Below are 19008 nucleotides of genomic sequence, written 5' to 3'. Positions count from 1 at the left end.
AGTTAAAAACAAACAATTAAATGGATCATTCTGTGGACAAAACTATTTTGGTGGCATTTTTCTTTTTGTTTGGCCTCCAAAACGGATTTAAATTTGAATATCATGGTCCAAACACATGTCGGCTGCAGTGATAATAAGGGGCAGAATAACAGCTTAGCATGACTTGTGATTATTGGCATTTTCTTTGTATAATATGTGCAAACTGCAGTATAAAGCCAGATTGTTGCTGTGTTACCTCTGGGGTGGTAACTGCTTGGTTGTGATGTTACTCGCCAAAAGCATTTGTTAAAGTAAGACAGACACTGCTGCATGCGGTCCGTATCCTGTAGCTATAGCTTATTGTTCAAAGAAGACACAGTCGACTCCACTGAGCTCCTTGAAAGGCTTCACACAATCTGAAAGAACTGGGAGGATCAGTTTCGAATTACAATTCTCGATCTTGTTTGCCTCACTGTGGGTCCAAACAACATATCCTCAGCTTACGAGAAACAGACCCAATAAATGTCAATGCATAGCAAAACACTCAAAACAGCTCAACGTACACGCAGCAAAAGCAGCAAAACAACAAGGAGTTTAACATTGATTCATGATCATAACATCCTTTGTGAGGCTGTTTGCTTTGTAGCGGTCCTCTTTGAAATCCGTTTTAACTGATATATTTGGCCTTTTCGCATGCAACCTCAAGAAAAGAAAAAAAAAAATAAACTGAAAGCTCAGTTAACATTTTTCCATCACAAAAACAAAAAACAAAAGATCCACTGAAGTCGAGATATGCCAGTCGTGATAAGTAAATCACCATGATGTGTGATATAATCACTGGGTAAGCACAAGTGCTGCTGTTTTCTTCATTTCAAACACTATCTCTCTATTCCTTTCCTGAAAGCAGATATTGTCGACTGTGAGATGGTTATCATAATTCCTGAGAGTTCAGCGCGAGTTCAGGACAAACACTTCATATGCTTGTTAGCTCTTAATAAGATGACACAACGCAGATAAAACCCGCCGTTTGGACATGTGGATCATGCATCAGTTTAGGGTTAATGGAAAATAAAGAATTTATTGTGACGTTCTGTACTCGCTTGAGGTCAGACGACCGTGTAATAGAGTTTATCATAAAGCAGGGAGCGTGTGGTCACGGGACATAAGACACTGAGCTCGAAAACAAGTTTGCATAAAGGCCAAAATACAAAAACACAGAGAACGTCCCTCTTGAGGTCGGAGCGCTTACAAACGGCGAGCCAGAGCTGGTTTACATCTCTATCTTTGTTTGAAGCACAGCATGATGGTGGCCCTTCAACCCCCATTTTCCAGAAGCTTAGACCTGGTTGTTTGATGAGGGCTTATCCCTCAGCTGACATATTATCGTTGGACAGGCCTCTGGCTGCGCCAAAAGAACAAGCTACGCAGAGGATTAGCCTCCACACTCGTGCTAATGCAGTCAAACTGTCAGGGAGATCAAAGCCACTCACTCCAGATTAAGACCAATTAAAGTAGGTGGCCCTACACAAATTAATAGCTGGAGCGCTCACCTGTTAAAGGCAGGAAAAACAGCGAGAGGCTTTGTTCTCCCGGGCTGAAGTGAGAAAGTGCCAAGCCTTCCTGTTGTCAGCCTGATGCGTGTTATGGCAGGCAGTCGGTAAACAAAATCATTTGTTTCATGGATTTATGAAAGTCTGCATGTGTTTGTGACATTGCGTTCGCGCCCAAACGAACAGAAAACCGCACAGAAGTGTGAGGCCACGTCGCGATGCTAACATGACAGTTGTGATTGCTGCTTTTAATGGAGCAATTTAAAATAATTGGCACTTTGCTGGAAGGCCACCTTCTCTTTATCCGACTTTGATTTGGGCTTTTTACAGGACTGTATGTTCTGTGACTGCTGCTGGAGCTGTTAATCCTGCCTTCTTATATTCTCTTTAAAGGGCCTGTTCACCTAAAATCCCACATATGGCACCTTGTCACTTGTCTAAAATGATATGCTGTCCTAATAGGACCAACTAATGTGAGAATGGAGATTTGTTTTCGCCTTCCTTATTGAGAATAAATGTAAAGTTCAAACCTCGAGGTGAAATATTGACAACCATGCCGAAATGTTGGTAATTTCTTTTTTTTGAAGGATAGTTGTATCTTAGAGGCCATAAAAGGCATTTGTCTTTTATGGCTTAATATGCAACTGTACTATTAAGTTACTTTTCAATATAGTTTCGTATTTAAGTGATATTAGTTAAAAAATAAAGATCTGAAAACCCAAAAGCCACATCTTTTTTTCCAAAAATCTGTGACCAAAACGTCTAAATATTCAAAGCACATTCAAAAAAACACCAAGGTGCAGCAACAGGCAAAATATAGTGGTCATGGGGACGCCATCTAGAAGATGAAGACGTGTGTTTTTATTGTTTCTAGATCAATACAGCCATTAATAATAATATTTTGTATTATCAAGAATTAGGTAGTCTGGCATTCAACAGTAAATCACCACTTGAACTGAGATAAAGCATGTGTGACAAGAAAGTCTGTGAGAAGGAGACTCATCTTCCCTTTGATAACATCTGATCTTGATGATCTAATTTAACCCGCCTAGTAACAGTAACATTAGCCCCATAAGTTCCGTGGAGGCCTCCAGGTATGACACAATATCCAAAGGTTCATTCCAGAGATCTGAATCTGAAAGGCATTTCCTGAAGTGAGACAGTCACACCGAGTTGAATTCTTGCCGGGGCTTTTCCCGCACAAACAGGGTTAATGGTCTCAGTTATTACAGAAATGTGAACATCTGAGACTGAGGCATCTGAACCACAGCTGGTCAGATAGGCTGCGGGTCATCCGAGGGCCACTGGAGGCTCTGCTGATCAAGGCCTCTGCTCCTGACAGGGGGATGAATGATGACCGCGGAGCAAATGCCAAAACTATAAATTTCATCCCACACTGACCCAAAGCTCCTCTAAAGTTTATTTACATTTTCACATAGCGTCTACCCTCGAACGTCAGTGTCAAAGGATCTCGAGGCGGGATGAATTAGTGATCGCGGTGCGCGCGCTGTAAAGCACACATTGCGGGGAAAGTTCATTTCGCTTGGACATGTCCGTTGCGAGCGCCGCTGAGGAGCAGACTGAAAGAATCTTTCATTAACTTGTCTTTTCTCGTTACTCGCTCTGAGCTCTTGCTTTTTTTTTTTCGACTCGATCCAGCCGAGCCGGAGTAACGACGGGTGCCGCGTCAAAACTGCTCGTCAAGTACAGCTTTGTCCCGTCAATTACAAACACTAATGAGTGAATTTTGCCTTTTTTAAAAAAAAAAAAAAAAAAAAGAAAGACGAAAACTGAAAAGAATCTGAAGCCAGACACATTTTTATATGTGGAAAATAAATAAATAAGCTCAGCGCCCCGTGGTTAACTTTCCAATGGGCTTTGCAGAGAGCTCTGTTTGATGTGGATGCCTAGAGTCGACTGTGTTTGGACAGTCATGGGGTGGAGCTGCCAGGCTTTTAACTGCTCCAGAGAACACAGCCCACCACAGAGCAGCACATAGGAGTCCCTCTGTCCTGAGGCTGGACACAAACTATCAACTGGGAGAATGAGAGAGAGAGAGAACCACAGTGAGATTTATTCCTGCACAGGGCCCGCAGGCTAACGCAGCAGAGCGGCTACAACAGCAAAAACACCCCGAAGAGATGTGGAGCGTGATTCTCGCGAAGCATTTCATTAGGTCGACGCGGCAAACCTAAAGGAGATTAATATTGCAGATTTTATTCAGAGCGTTTCTCCTCCCAACACTTGTCAAATGCAAGTGAGGCGAAGGAGCCAACAAAAGCAGATTTTATGAATCAAAAACTGATTTCAACTCAGATCTGTCAAAGCAAGAAAATATATCATGCAATGCATAACCAGAGGAGGTGGAAAGAAGTCATTGCTCCTGTTCTGTGGCGTGGGAGGCATGCGATGCCTAATTTGAGAGAACGAACGTGCTTAAGTTATTACTCCGGGAAGGCAATCTGTCAAAGGAAGGCTGTTTTGGCATGTTGCATACCGCTGCTGAGATCATAGTCAGATTCTGCTTGCAATTACTGCTGAAGGACCTTGGATGTATGCAAGCGAGCCATTAATCCTGCTTCTGGCCCTGCACACTCCGACATATCAAAATTCCCAGTGTCCTTTGCGCCACATCGCAGGGAAAATATGCACCGGCAAAGCCAAACCACACCAGCAGAGTAATTGATGCCATCATTAATGTAATTAGGTTCACTTAAGTCAAGCAGTATGTTATGACTTACCTTGTACTGTAAAGGATGATCATTTACTGGACAGAGGAGACCACTGAAGTGTTCTTTATTAACAGTCAGTAAGTTACCAGAGGTGAGGATGAAAAATGACTTGCGATTTCAAACAGTGGGATCATCCAGTATCCGTGCAGAAGTATCATTCAGTGTCCACCATGAGAAAGAAGAAAAAACTAACAAAAACCTTCATTTTGACCAATTTAAAAGTTGTTTTCTCAAGTATTTGGTGACATTAAGTAATTTAAAGCCACTTTAGGATACAGGAGGGGAAAAAAAAAACAGAATTAATCAACAAAATGTGAACTCACAACAATTTCATTGAAATTTATTTCAGAGGTAATGACCAACAAACATGTCATTCGGTCCTGTAATACCACTTTGTACCACAGGTTTAAGTATTTACCTACCTTACCAGACAATCTGTTCCATTTCAACAGGAGAAGAAGAGGCAGCGACGCCTGAAGTTACTGAAAAAACAGACAAAACTCATAAGAGTCGGACTGATCGATCCACAATAGAGATATTACTGAACCTTTAGGTATCTGTAATAAAAACAAAGAGTAGAAATAATAACATCAGTGAAGGTAAAAATGTAAAGCTTTACTTGAGTCAAAATACAGAGTACTTATCATTAGAATATATTAATGTACAAGTCATATATATAAATTCAAAGTTACTCATTTAGACGCTATTCATCTATGTGGTTGTAGAATAATCTCTTCCCTGCTGAAATGTATTTGTTGAATGAATTGTGTAAATCGTGTATTCATAAGCCAAATCTACAAAGAAACTATAATGTCAAAATAAACATGTTTGAGGTAACTTCAAAGCTGTTTGAAAGCACAGTAATTGCAGTCCTGAGTTGTATCTGAAGTCACAGAAGAAGCACAAAATACTTAAGTGGAATATTTAAATACATGATGTTTTTTTGTTGGTTTTTTTTTGCAGTAAACCAGATTACACAAGTATGTAAGTACATGAGACTGCTGTGTATATTCCATACGTAAGCTAACAATAGGCTTCCTTAAAAAAAACGCCGCTGCCTCTTTGTTCCCGTCACAAAAACTGTCTTGTTTGTTCCACAAAGAATGCAGTTTCATCCAAGTGAAAGCAACACAGGCACGGCGAGAAGAAAAGGGCTTCAAAGGAAGAGATTCATCATGGTGTGTCGCCCCTCCCTCCCACACTACACCTACACATCGCTGTGATCAGGTCATTTAGCTGTTTAATGTGGTATGACATTTTATCCCCACCTTAAGCATCTTAAAGCAGTGTGTTATGCATGGAGTAATTTGAGCATCAGCATATGCCTGGGTTTCCTTAACCCTCTGATAGGTTTAGCGGAAGAAGAAAAAAAAAAGGGGGGGAGTAAATGTCCTCATCACGGGAAAATGTTGACACTGCCAGAACCTATAGCTGCAGATGGCTTAAAAATCAGGAAGTCTGCAGAGGATGGAGTTCATTTAACTACAGGCGGAAACCCTGCTTGTGCACACTGACAAATTTCAAGTTGTAAAAAGAGGATAAAGTGAATTTCGCAAAACTAGGAGCTTACATTGAAACAGAAAAGAAAGAGTCTTCAGTGAAGAAATCAAGCAAACCAGAAAAGGCTGGCATGTCATAATCAGGTTGACATCCCGTGAACCGTGGCGCTAAACACTTTGTCACGCATCCAAATATCTGCATAGAGTGTCATGTTATGCCCGAGCATCTGCGTGCGATCTGAATAACTAGCATGACTCCAGTGCAGATGGTCACAGGATGTGACCACCTCGTATCGCCTGTTCCCATCCATCTACTGCTAAATAGCTCCTTTGACATCCCCTGCACGCTTCCCCGTCCGAGGCGCCTTCACATGATTGCCACCATTTTGGAAAAATAAACACAAAGAAAGAGAGGAGACGAAGGAACGTCTGCTGAGACGCCGCCACGCCGCACGGTACGCTCCGCGGGAACTTTTGACCTGTTTGTAGCCGGGGGGGGGGGGGAGTCACAAGTTAGTCCTCTTGATATCACTCCTTTGAAATCTTAATGTCCGGCTGCCCTTCTTCATGGCCCCTGCTCAACAGCTAAATCAGATTTATAACTACTGTCAGAGGCGGGGATGACAGACAAATTAATCTTCCCTTCACGAGTTTACATCTTGGGCATCTGGACTGCTGATCTTGCCCTAACAAGCGCAGAGGTCTTGGTGAGCTGTCTTTTAATGTTGATGTGTTCATGGCTGGAGATGAATGGCTCTGTCACAGGAATCTATTTATACAGCAGTTATATTGCAGTGCCACCAGATCCAGGACATTGCACTTCCCCGAGACGAGCACCAGCATCTGTTAGAGGAAGTCAGCAAATGACACTTTCTTTTGGTCCGGAGCTCTGCTCAGTGTCACAGGTCTCTGTTACTGTCCACTTAGAAAAAAGATGGAAAAACTTGATTTACAAATCTGGAATAAGAAATGCACATTCCTATTCTTTAACCGTGGAGTTATTAAAAAAAATGAATTGGGATACAAAACTAAAATAATATATAACTTTCTTTACGTCTATAAAACTCAAAGCACATGATGTTTTTGTGAAAATGCATGTTAGTAGAGCCACGTCAGCATTTCTGTATGCATGATATGCAATGAGTTTTGCGTTTTTGTATGTTACATTGATAACTTCCTTTTAATAACTTCTCATCTGCATTAGACTGCCGATACACGGGGATTGTTTTATTCAGGTCAGCTCAAAGAGGATATTGTCAACAAAGCAAAATAAGCCACTTGTCCAGTTATCTTTTGAACCATAATTGATAAACGTTGCTTAACGTTAACATTAACAAATGTTCCAGGAAAAAAAGGAAATAGAAATCCTGTCAAACTGAAAGTTTTTGGTGCTCATATTTAAAGAGACGGATTCAGAACAATAAAATCTGACATTATTCATTAGTATCAACAAATTCCACATTAACTTTTAGACGGCTTGAGCTTTGATTACAGACCATACATTTTACTTCATTAATAACATTTATGCTATGTTCAGTTTGATACAGATTGTTTTATGTTTACTTCAGTCATTTTAATAAATGTCTTCACAAATTGAATTTTTTTTTTTAAAACAGCTCCCAAGGTAGGAACCGACTCACTCTACGTGCAAACGGGGAAAGAGTAACTTTTCTGAAATGCTGCTTCTGCACGTGCACACCGCGGTCGGAGTAAATACTTCTTCTGCACAAGTAGATGGACAGTAGCAACAATGGCAGCCTCCAGAGTGTCATCATGACACCCAGTTCATGTTTTCTTGATATTTGGTAGTTTTCATGGTTGAGAGTCACCCGGAATACCAAGCCAACTTCATCGTGTGTCCGTGTACGCAGCATTGTTAGTGTTTATAGTCGATGGTTCTCTGCACACGTGTGTGTTTTTCTAACAAAAACAACCAACAGAGCTGTTTTGTGGCCTGGCATGCTGTCTGCGTCAGTTTGTACTTTTGATATGGTCATTTTATATCTTTGCTTCTCCCCATTTATAGTTTTATTCATTTCTTCTTTCTATATTATTCTTTCTATATTATACCAACTACTACTATAGTTTATGCTTTAGTCTAAATAATGGCCATTCACACCACTTCATTTGGTTGATTCTTATTTATCTTACCCTAACTTGTGCTATAAAATGTATTCAGATACAAACTGTTTTTATACAAAATCACAGATTTGTTCAAAAGAAAAGAACTACGAAATAAACTAAATAATGACTTGCAGTTCATGGTGAGGGCTAAAAAAAAACTCTTTCTTTCCCAATTCATGCAGCACAATATGTGTTGTATTCACACCAAACACTTCAGTCTAGAAGCCTCCAACGGTTCAATTAAACGACCAAACTAAAATCACCGGTGTCGTCCACGCTCTGCTGCAGAACCACACAAGGAAACAAGGAAAACTAGAGTCTGGAAACGCAGTGGTAAAACAAGGAAAATGAATGAAAGGTCAAACAGGCGGTGGGGCTGATTTGGCGTTCGGGACAGCTTAAAAGCAGATATCCAACACACTCCCGTTCCTAAAAGATTCAATCGGAAACGGCTCACTGGACCCAAGATGAACATGTTGCGACCAAACACTTTGCAATGTGAAGTTATTACAAGAACAGCTGAAAGACAGGACCACCAGGACTGCAGAACTCAGGCCTGTCATTGTCAGCCCACCCTCCTCAGTACCTACCACACCTCCTCACCCCATCACATGAATCCAAGTCACCACCCTCCACTGCCTCGGCAACAAAAGATGCTTTGAGGTCATGCTCCTCTTCTTTGTGCCCACCGCAGCGCGTGAACAGGCCCACTTGAGACAAGGACGACTTAAGAGGAGCTTATAAATGAAAGAATGTCCGTCATGAAAGAAAAGACGTGCCGATATTGAAGACCCATTAAAGTGATGTCCAAATAAATCAGCTTTTGAAGCGTGTAATATTGTTTGTAGCTCTCCCAGGTCTTAAACTGTAACTTGTTTGACTTTTTATTTTTCCTCATCAAAGTGCGTAACCGACTTCATTGATGATAATGTGCCTGAGCTTTAAGCTGCACCCCTTTTTTATATTCATCGCCGCAAGAATCCTCTGTGGGGGTTTAAAACTTCAAACAGTTCCTCATGAAAAAGTCAGAAGGTGTCAGACATGTGTTCCCCCTCCTCGCCCCCTACCCCCGCCGGCTTGCCAACACCAAAGGCCAGAATTGATTTTGTGTGAAGCAGGACCAGCTCCACCCCCACCGGGGATCACCTGCCTCGCCCCCGACTGTGCCTCCTACAGAACGCTCACAATTAGAGGAAAAACAGGCCGACGCTGGAAATGCATCGGTGCTGTTTTCGTGGGTAAACGCTGCTAATCGGGCGTGGTATCGCGCAGAGCGGCTGCAGATCGTGTTTTGTATGATGTGATTTCCTCTCAGAACATCTGAAGGAAGTTAAATTGTCACGGTTAATTTCTTTTCACCCTAATTCCACGTGGATGATCCTCACGTATGAGCTAATAAAGAGAGGTTTATGGAAGATTCGGGACAGATTATGTGAGGTAAGAACACTGTCCTGCGACTCAATGGGGGCTTTAAAGTTAGTCTGGCTGTAAATAAAAAATACAGTATAAAAGGTCAGACAAGAGCCAACAGAGATAAAAGTCTGAGGTGGCTTTCTTGTACGGTGATCTGTTTACGATCCCCTTTAAATTAAACATTCCTTCCTGTTTGTCTGCATGTGCCCATCTTGTCAAGCGGCAGCCGCAACAAATGAAGTAGAGTTCTGATATTTGTCTTCCAACTTGGTGGTTCTTTACTTTTGGAAAGATCTATAATTTGTTGCGATCAATCAGCGGTGTGGTCTTCTAAAAACTCCTGGCTCATTATTGAATTTGCTGTCCTTCTCTTAAAAGGGAAAGCACAAATTGAGCTAATATCATTTGCACTGAAGATTATCAATAATGGAATTATTCCCTTAAATGTACCTGAAAGTCGTGTCAACAAGGCAACACAACTTGCAAACTGTTACTACTTAACAGAATCCAGCCAGGGATCGTTTAACCACTTATACCTCGACTGAGGAAAGAAGGCCTACGATGTTATGCACTGTATATAAACTCCACATACATTTTCAGAAAGGGAATAATACAAAACTATACCAGGACTCATTTAATGCTGGAAGTGAACGAGCATGGCGAGCTACCACACGCTATCCAAGCAGAATGTCAGAATCATTTTCATGACGTTTCACGGCATTACTCCACAACAAATACTACTTCCTAGTTTATATGTAGTTTTGGGAGCGGATCCGCATCGCTCATGCATTTCATTGTGTACCAGTTGTATAAAGACCCCATGAAAGAAAACAGCTATTTGAGCACTTCGTGAGTTGGGTAATGAAAGACTGATCCAATGACGCAGGGTTTTTCTGAATCTGTACAGAATCCAATAGTCATTTCACAGACTGCAAATTTTGCATTGGTCTTTTGGTACAGCAATGCTGTTTTATTTTGTATGTTTAAAGATGTCTATTTTAAAAACTGAACCGCTTAATGTATAAAAGTACTTGTTATTTCGCTGCAAATGCTCGACAGACGAGGTTATTTGGAGCCCAGAAGCAAAAAATACATCCACACGAGGTACTGAAGTAGTTTTTGAAGATTTCAGCTATTCTTGCACACTGTAGATTTGTTTTTTATTTGAGTGGTACATCCTGTGTTAAGTCTAATTGAGTATATTCTCTCTCCAGAAAACGTTACGCTTCATTTCACTTCTTTGACCACTCGTGTTTAAGTTGAAAAACAACATTAACAGGAGAGGATGATCACATTTTCATTTATCAGTTTAAAACCTTTTTTTCTCATTTTTGGGATATAATCTCCATTAGATTTTACTGATCAACAAAGTGATAACAAATTAACATTGACAGAGTTAAGCCACATTATTAAACTACATTATCCTCCATTGCACAGGAATATGGGCTGATGACAAAAAATGTGAGTTGAGCAACAAGGTTTGTTTGTTTTTTTAACTGCAGGAGATGCTGAAAAAGATTCTTTGGGCTAATTTAACTTAATATAGCTTTTTTTGTTTCCTGAAAGCTTGGCTAATCAGGGAAATTGTCTAAATGTGATCATGAACCAGTCTGGTGGTCCAGCGGTTACACTGACCGTGTCATTTCTTATGTCCATCCAGTGAAAACCTGCAGGTGAAAACGTCCACGTCTCCGTCCTCCTTCAGCCTCTTTTCAGCTCCATGACTAATACAATTCTAAATCAAATATATTCCTTGGAAAGGCATTTTTATTACATATGATTCAAACATTGGCCAAAACTATAAAACTTCAAACAAACCCGTGTGCTCACCAAATTCAGCAACGCCAGCAACAGTAATCTTGGACTATGAATGGATGACTCATACGACACTTTAATAAAAGGATACCACCCAATCCATAAACACAGCACGGAAATCAAAGCTGAGAGTCAAATCCAAATAGCAAACTAATATTTAATGGTGTGTCTAAGTACTAGGACAACAAGTTTATGTGCTATTATAAAAAAAAATCCATAAAAACAGTTTAATGCAGCTGATTTCACACATTAAGTGTTAATGCATGTTAATGGATTCGACAGACTTTTATTTTCCTGCTGCAGACGTGTGTCACTTATGTCACTTAATGACTTAATAAAAGCATCTGCGAAGCAGGAGTAGGGGGGGGCATACAAAAACGCAGGTCGGAAAATAAGAAGCTGTGAAATGCGCTGTGCAGATTTTAGGAGGCTGCCGTCTACGAGTGAGACTCTGCTTCCTTCTTTTTAACAATGGGCACACCAACCACTGGCTGGATGTCAACCTCCCGTTCTTAATGGACAGCCACAAAGCTGACAGGCTGTAAATCAGACGAACTATAGAAAGCCATTAGTCCAGGGATACACAATAAAAAGCAGTAATGGTCTCATAAAGCCTCCAACACCACGGCAGACATTCTGATTCTGTCTATTAGAGGCTGCACAGAGCCTCCGATGAGTGAAAATAAGGGAGCCATTTTTCTTTTGTGCATTGTTGCCTGGGGTCTCGTGCTCGTGATCAATGTACAGTACGGTGCACTGTGCCGAGAGCTATTTATTTACACTGTACTCCAGCTGAGTGAATATTAGCGGAGAACATTGTGATTATGAAGTGGTTCTATCGAGCTCGGCGTTACAGACATCTCATTGATTTACTGGGAGCCGGTTATAAATGCCAGATGTGCTCAGAGTGCTGGTTATAGTATCAAGAACAATTGTCTACACTGGCTGTTATGACACGTGCAATCTGGCCCTTAAATTACAGACAAATACTCACTTACATCCAGCAGCATGTAGGAAGATAATCCAACAAATCGGGTTTAAAGATCGCTGCTTTCTACTTCCACTTCTTTATAATTGACGAGAGTGAAAATGAAACGATAGAAATCTAATGTGACAGTGACCCTGTAAGTGCCACTGATAGAGCTCACAAATACATGTAAATAGTTTGAACTTCAATAAAAACTAAGTACCAGAATTACATTGACAAGCCAATGTTAAGCTGTTGTAACATTTACCACATTCTGCCTTTAAGTTTAGCATATTAGCACACTTTGTTTTCATCATGATTATACAACACAATTTACAGGTAATAATATTAGGAACTTTTTTCCTGCAAACATTATATGCATGATGAATAGATGTTATGAATAGATGTTTTGGATGTCCATCCAGTGACGTTGCTTTCAATTTCTTTCCCATTAAGATAAAGGTTTCGCGTGAAACAAAGATTTTAATTGATAAACAGCAGGTCTACCACTCCATTTACATTTTAAAGGTGTCATATAATCCAGTTGTTCAACACTTTAACATGGTCTCGTTGGTTCAGAAACATTGTATTCAAAGTTTATTGCCTAAAATCCAGCTTTTCCTTGATTTTCCCCCATTTGAATATTGGATCATAGGAGCTGCATTCCGAATCTGCTGTGTCTGTGTGAGCTGGATGAGCTCCGCCCACACATGCCCATCTTGGGAAGAGGAGGAAGTACTTCTTCTTGCGGTGCCATGTGCCAGAGCAGAGCTGCCTAATTGTGGGAGAGTCAGGGAGGGCCTACCTTGATTGGGATTGGCTAAACCCCCGATGACACTATATAGGGTTTGATTTCTGATTGGCTGCTTGGAGCAACACACTTTTTAAAACTTGAAACGAGCCAGGGACAGAGAGGACAGACTGTCTTCATTCCAGGTATGGGGACGATTATTACTGTTGGAAAACCATTAGAAAGTTATTGATGCATAATGTGACCACTAAGATGTTTGTGAGCAAAAAAATCAACACAAGCATTCAGCAATGTCACTATTATTATTGTAGTGTAACTTCTTCTCCAAAAGAACTGATTGATGTGCATATATGATATGTGCTTATTAAGAAAAATCCACCTTTTCCCACAAAAAAAGTAAATTACATTTACATTACCATTACAGTTTTTGGAAAAACTTTAGATTGTATCTTCTGGGGACAGTTGTAGAGTGGTAGATTATTGACGGCAGCAGCCATTAATGAAGAAAACCTAACATACAAGTCAAAATTTTAACTCCAACAATTCATGTGGCTGATAACTGGAAATTTTTTAATTCTTAATTCCCATTTGGAGTAACATTCAAAATGTCAGCTGTTCCATTGAGTGACGTCACATCAGCTTCTTTAACGTCTCTGAAAACAGAGGAGCTCCTGGTTTGAATGTATTTTCTCCCAACAGGGACGTGTTGTTTTCTCACTTATTCGTGTAGCATCCCTAACAATGACATTTTATTCTTTATTGAATAGATTTCACTGGGAATACTCTCAAACAAGGACAAATAAATATGTTTTTTTTTTAAATGTCAGCTTGGACTTCACAATGGCGCCACCTCATCAGGAATTTCAGGTAAGGTCCTCATAACGGTGATAATTCCATAGTTTGTCTATATTTTCTCACGTTTCTCAAGTTTTTAAACACCATAAAGACTTTAAAAGCTCGCTGCTTACAAGCAGAATCACATGAATGGGTTCTTGGGCTGCAGATTTTTTTTTTTACAGCATTTATTTCTACCTAATGCTATAATCATCTTTGGGTGAATTTTCAGATAAATACAATGTTAAATAAACAACGCAGCAAATTTGGGTCTCCAGATCTTGAATGTTCTGCATATGAACGCTGGAGGCTGGCGATAGCTTTCTGTGTTCCACTAAACAAATCTAATTTACCAGCAAGAATATTCTTGAAGACATGCCAGCCTCTTTTTGGTTTTCACAAACCAGATGCCAGATGTCGAAATAATTTCACCAGATCAACCCAAATTTCTCTCTCAAAAGATAAGAAAGTGTGCTGAGTGACATTTCAACAGGCTGTTCCGAACTTACAGAGAGATTGAACTCGCCTGAGGACAATGACAAGCTCCTCTCTGTCTGATGTCACTTCCCATTTCCAGGCGGACTGCTATCTGCTACTGGCTTCTGCCAATAATAGCTCATCAAAACAACACAACCCTCCTTGGCACCAAAATAAAGGCTGCGGTCCACGTCTGTGCCACTCAGTTGTCAATTAAGACTCCTCTTCACACTGACACTTGTGACTTAAAAGAAACAGTCGAGAATGTGATGAATTTGAGCCGACAGATGAGAAGGCAGTACGCTGCGTTGCAGTACCATAATGCGCTTGAGATATGGATAACAACTGACACCACTGGCAGGTCTTATGAAGTTTGATTTCATTTGTCAGGCCTCTTCTACTTTGTCTTTTAGCTCGCTTGCTCTCTCACTTTTCAATCATCACAGTAATAGCTCTTTCTGATAGCCCCAAGACACTCACACTCTCTCCCATTTAAAATGCAAGACATAAAAATAGTAGGTGCCGCTACGGGCTGCACATCAAGATGGTATTTGTAGCATCTGATATACTGCGAATTCAAATGTATAATTGCATGTAATATGAGTGTAAAAAGAAGGAAAATGAACCTGGTTGCGGATGCCCACAGGGTGTCCTGATCCTCCATATTCACACAATCTCACAACATGGAAATATACACACAGATGAGCACATATCACATAAACCACAAATGACAGAGAAATAACCATCAGCCTCAGTATTTGATCACTAAGTAGACAAATGGAGCAGTAAGTGTCCAAGCCTGTCTCGGCGAATACCTTGCATGCTTGTCTCCAGCCGACCACATGACGCTAATTCCTGACTGAAGCGCTCCTCCTGTGTATCCCTAATCCTGCCTGTGAAATGTGACAAGATCATTCTTTAGGCCTACTTTAGTCTGAATAATCTGCCCATCACAGACATTCATCCCCACCTGCACAGTGCTTCCAGCATCATAACACGCTACCTGTGTACGTTTTCGCCCGACTTAGGCTCCATAAATTAAATCTAGACGAATAAATGTGAGGTTTCAGTGTTGCGTGCCGGATGCGTGTCCATGTAGAGAATGACGATTTTACACCGACCGCTTCACAAACAAATGCCGTGTGGGACACACTAGACACAGTAAAACAGCAGCTTCATTTTTAAATAAGAATATAAAAGTTCTGTTTTGAGGGTTTTTTTCGTGTGTTTCATGTGATAATATGAATATCTTAAGGTTTGGTGTTTCAAGTGATTAGGCAAAGACTAACTCAAATAGAGCTTTGTGGACAGTTGTCACTATTTCATGGCGACTAATCAGTTAATTACAGGAATAATCAACAGATTCATCAACATAATTGCAGTTTGCAACCCTGATGGTAATTGAAATGAGCAAAATCAAGCCACAAACTAATTCCGCTCCTTCTTTTCCTCGAGCTCGGAGACGAGTGCAACACCGCAGCGTCCTGAAGTTCTCACAAAGTTGTGCGCCGGTAATATGGCAGCTGTCAGCTTGAATTGAGCGACTGGTTCCAGTGCTACCAGGGAGGGTAGGTGAAGTTAACTCTTCTCTACAGCATGACTACAACCCGCCAGGATCCTCACCTACCTGATGGCAAGTGGACGACAGCATATAATCTCCATGGGCTTTACTTTCTACTCCTGACCAGCTTTAACTAATTGAGGAGACAAAGTGAAAAAGACCCTTCACCGCTCGCGATCTTGGCTGCACCTCAACTTTTCTAACTCCCTCCGTCATGCTGCACTCCCGTCGTCTGACTTCCGGCGAGATAGTGTAAGTTCTTGGTGTCGGCTCCGACTTGAGCTCTTGCAAATGAAGTCAACGCTCCAGTATTTGACACAGATGGGGGGAGGAAAAAAATATCTTGGGTGTAGTCAAGGGGAATGGTTATGACTTCTAAGTATCTGAAATGTCCCGTCTTAAACACATAATATCTGTAATACTTCCTGACACATTCGCCTATAACCTCTTATTCTGTGCCAGCTTCTGTGGGGCCTTTTTTTCCCTCTCTGGGTGTAGAAGAAAAGCAGTCTATTTTCTTGTCATATTTGGTTGAAAGGGGACTCTCAACTTGGAGTCTAATTTCCTGCACTTTAAAGACAGTCCACATGCAAGGTGCATTACCATGCTATCAAGGTGATGGGAGCAATTTTAAACTGTCAGTCAGTCATGAAATATCCGACAGACTTAATGTCTAGTGCAACCTGTCAAAGGCTCCTGTGAAGTGCTGCAGAGCATAATCTGAGTTTTATTCACTCAGCACCACTTACTTGTCAGGGTAGCTCTCTGTTTCACTCTGGATGGTAGTTCATAATGAGATGGAGTTTTAATATAGCCATATATTTATGTGCTGCTACCTAAATGAAGAGGTCAAACTGTGACATTCTTCAAAAATGTATAGGAGGAAAGAAAAGCTTCACGTACAGTTCAGCCGCTGCGCATAAAAAGAAAACTCTTATATTAAAAAATACCACAGTTTCCTTATTTTAAAAAAAAAAACTGCTGCATCTCATATGATCCTGTAGTTCCTGCCTCATAGACATCAGTTAGTTAAGGCTGTTAATTTCCCGATAGACGCACCACTCTGGGTGACACACTGGGCCTGTACTTAACCATTATTAATGTGACAGGCCTCAGTGCAAAGCAAATCAATTAAACAGGAGCAATCACCATAGTCTGGATAACGGCCTTTTAAGACTGTTTTCATGTGACAAGGAGGTCCTCGATCCAGGCCTCTGCGTCGGGACCTGACAGGTCAAGAAAGTGGCAAGAAACAATAGCACCTTCTAACCATCATCTCCCCTTTTTACCTGTCAGATCCAGTCGGCCTGTCTGGCTGCTGACGTGGCGCGCCCTGTGCCTGCTGCCACAAGGTGAATTTTCATGTCATGTTGAGGGAATTTCTTATTCCATTTGCCCGACATTATAATGCTGCATTTATCAACCATACCTTTTTTTTTTTTTTTTTTTTTTTTTCCTGAAAGCTATATGTCAAGAGCTTTGGTGACCGACTCTTTGTCATTTTCTATTAATTTAAGTTACAGGTGCCTTTGTGATGGCTTCAATGTACATTGCAGGTATAACGAGAGCCGGATATGAAGGCTGCAGGAGGCACTTACCTTGCTGCTGTACGACTTGTGCCCTCAAATGTATCTGGAAGAGTGAACGAAAAGCACATTTTACTGAAATATCATTTTAAACTTCATCCTGACGTAAGTTATCATTCCATAAAACAAATGCATGGAATATTTAATATAGAGCCACATTGAAATACAATATTATATGCATATATCTGTCTAATCAACCCTGAAGTGCACACAAACCACTGCCCTGAAGAGCTGAATTATACAATGCACATTATAGTTATGCATTATACAGTACAGTCATAATAGAATCTCCTTTCACAGTGACTTTAATTGCCATTTATTTCAATATTTAATCAACACCAATGATACTTTGTGGGGCTGTCTCTAATACACTCTTAAGACACAGCCTCAGCACAGAGAGCCGGCATCACAATGAAGCATAAAACGTAAAGTAAGTCAGGCACAATGGAGAAGAAAATCTCACCAGCACTTCAATTAATTTTGCTTTAACTCAAAGAAAACTTGTGAAAGCAAGAAAATATGACTTTGTCCTTTCAAGAAGTAAATTAAAATTCTGGAAATGATTTATAGGGTTTTGCTAGCCTACATGGAGTTCACCGTTTCGCCAGGGTCTTATTTATCACTTTGTATTTCCCCCGGCCAAGGACAAAGGTAGAGATAAGGACATATAGAAGCAAAAAGTAAAACTGAGCAAATAAAGTTTTTAAGGATCATTACTGGAAAAACTGTTGTTTTTTTTTTTCATTATCATTGTGGCTGCAGATCATGAATATATAAAATTGTTGTAATAGATGATGTATATACTCACTCTAATAAAGAAATCTTATAAGTTTCAATCATTTTTATATTTGACAAAGTTGGAGTGAATAAAAAGTCGTCTTTTGTGGAAAAAAAAATGCATCAATCCTTTAAAGACGCTCATAAATCCTTAATATTTGATCGGAACGCGCAGTTGATGCCCCCCCCCCCCCCCCGCTTTATGATCACCGACATTCGTGCTGCTTGTGAACGCGTGTTATTTGCATGGACGTGGGTGATCCATAAACGTGTCCTTGTGTGAAACACTAGCGGGAGATTTCAAGCTCACTGTTTAAAAGTAATGAATTGCGGCGAGGGGAGTAAAAAAAAAAAAAGAAGAAAAAAAAGTGCAGCCATTTAAGGATAAAGCCGAGAATTTGGTGTCTGCCGCTGCGAGCCATCCATCACGTCCACAATAAAGGAGTTTTTGCCTGACGGTCGAAATTTATGGTCGCCCTTCTCTGCCCTAATAACTCAAAGCGCTGTGTCAGAGCCTGACAGCCGTTGCCGAAAACAGCACCCCTGTTATCAATCAAAAAACACTTGCATATGTTTAACTTTCGCCTGATCAGCAAGACATTTATAGGCTATTGAGTAATAAGATAAGTGGGTCTATTTCGATGGGAAGAAATGTGGAAGCTTTAATGATTAATGGCAGGCAAAAGAGCGCTCTTGGAATAAAAAAAAAAAAAAAAAAGCAGTTTTGGCATGAATGTGGCGGAAATGTGGAGGTATATTTTTAATTTTCATGAAGAAAAAAAATGCCCAGTACTAAATCTTTTTTTTTTTTTCTGAAGCCCACTGCAAAAATACATAAGAAAAGCTTATCAAAGCAAAAGGCTTGTTTAGTTTTTTGACAGACTATTAAGAGGAGAGAAAAAAAAAGGCCTGAAGTGTGATGGAAGGAAAGAGAAACATCCAC

Source organism: Lipophrys pholis (assembly GCF_963383615.2).
Source record: "Lipophrys pholis genome assembly, chromosome: 1".
Classification (NCBI taxonomy): Eukaryota; Metazoa; Chordata; class Actinopteri; order Blenniiformes; family Blenniidae; genus Lipophrys; species Lipophrys pholis.
This window is presented reverse-complemented; position numbering follows the sequence as displayed.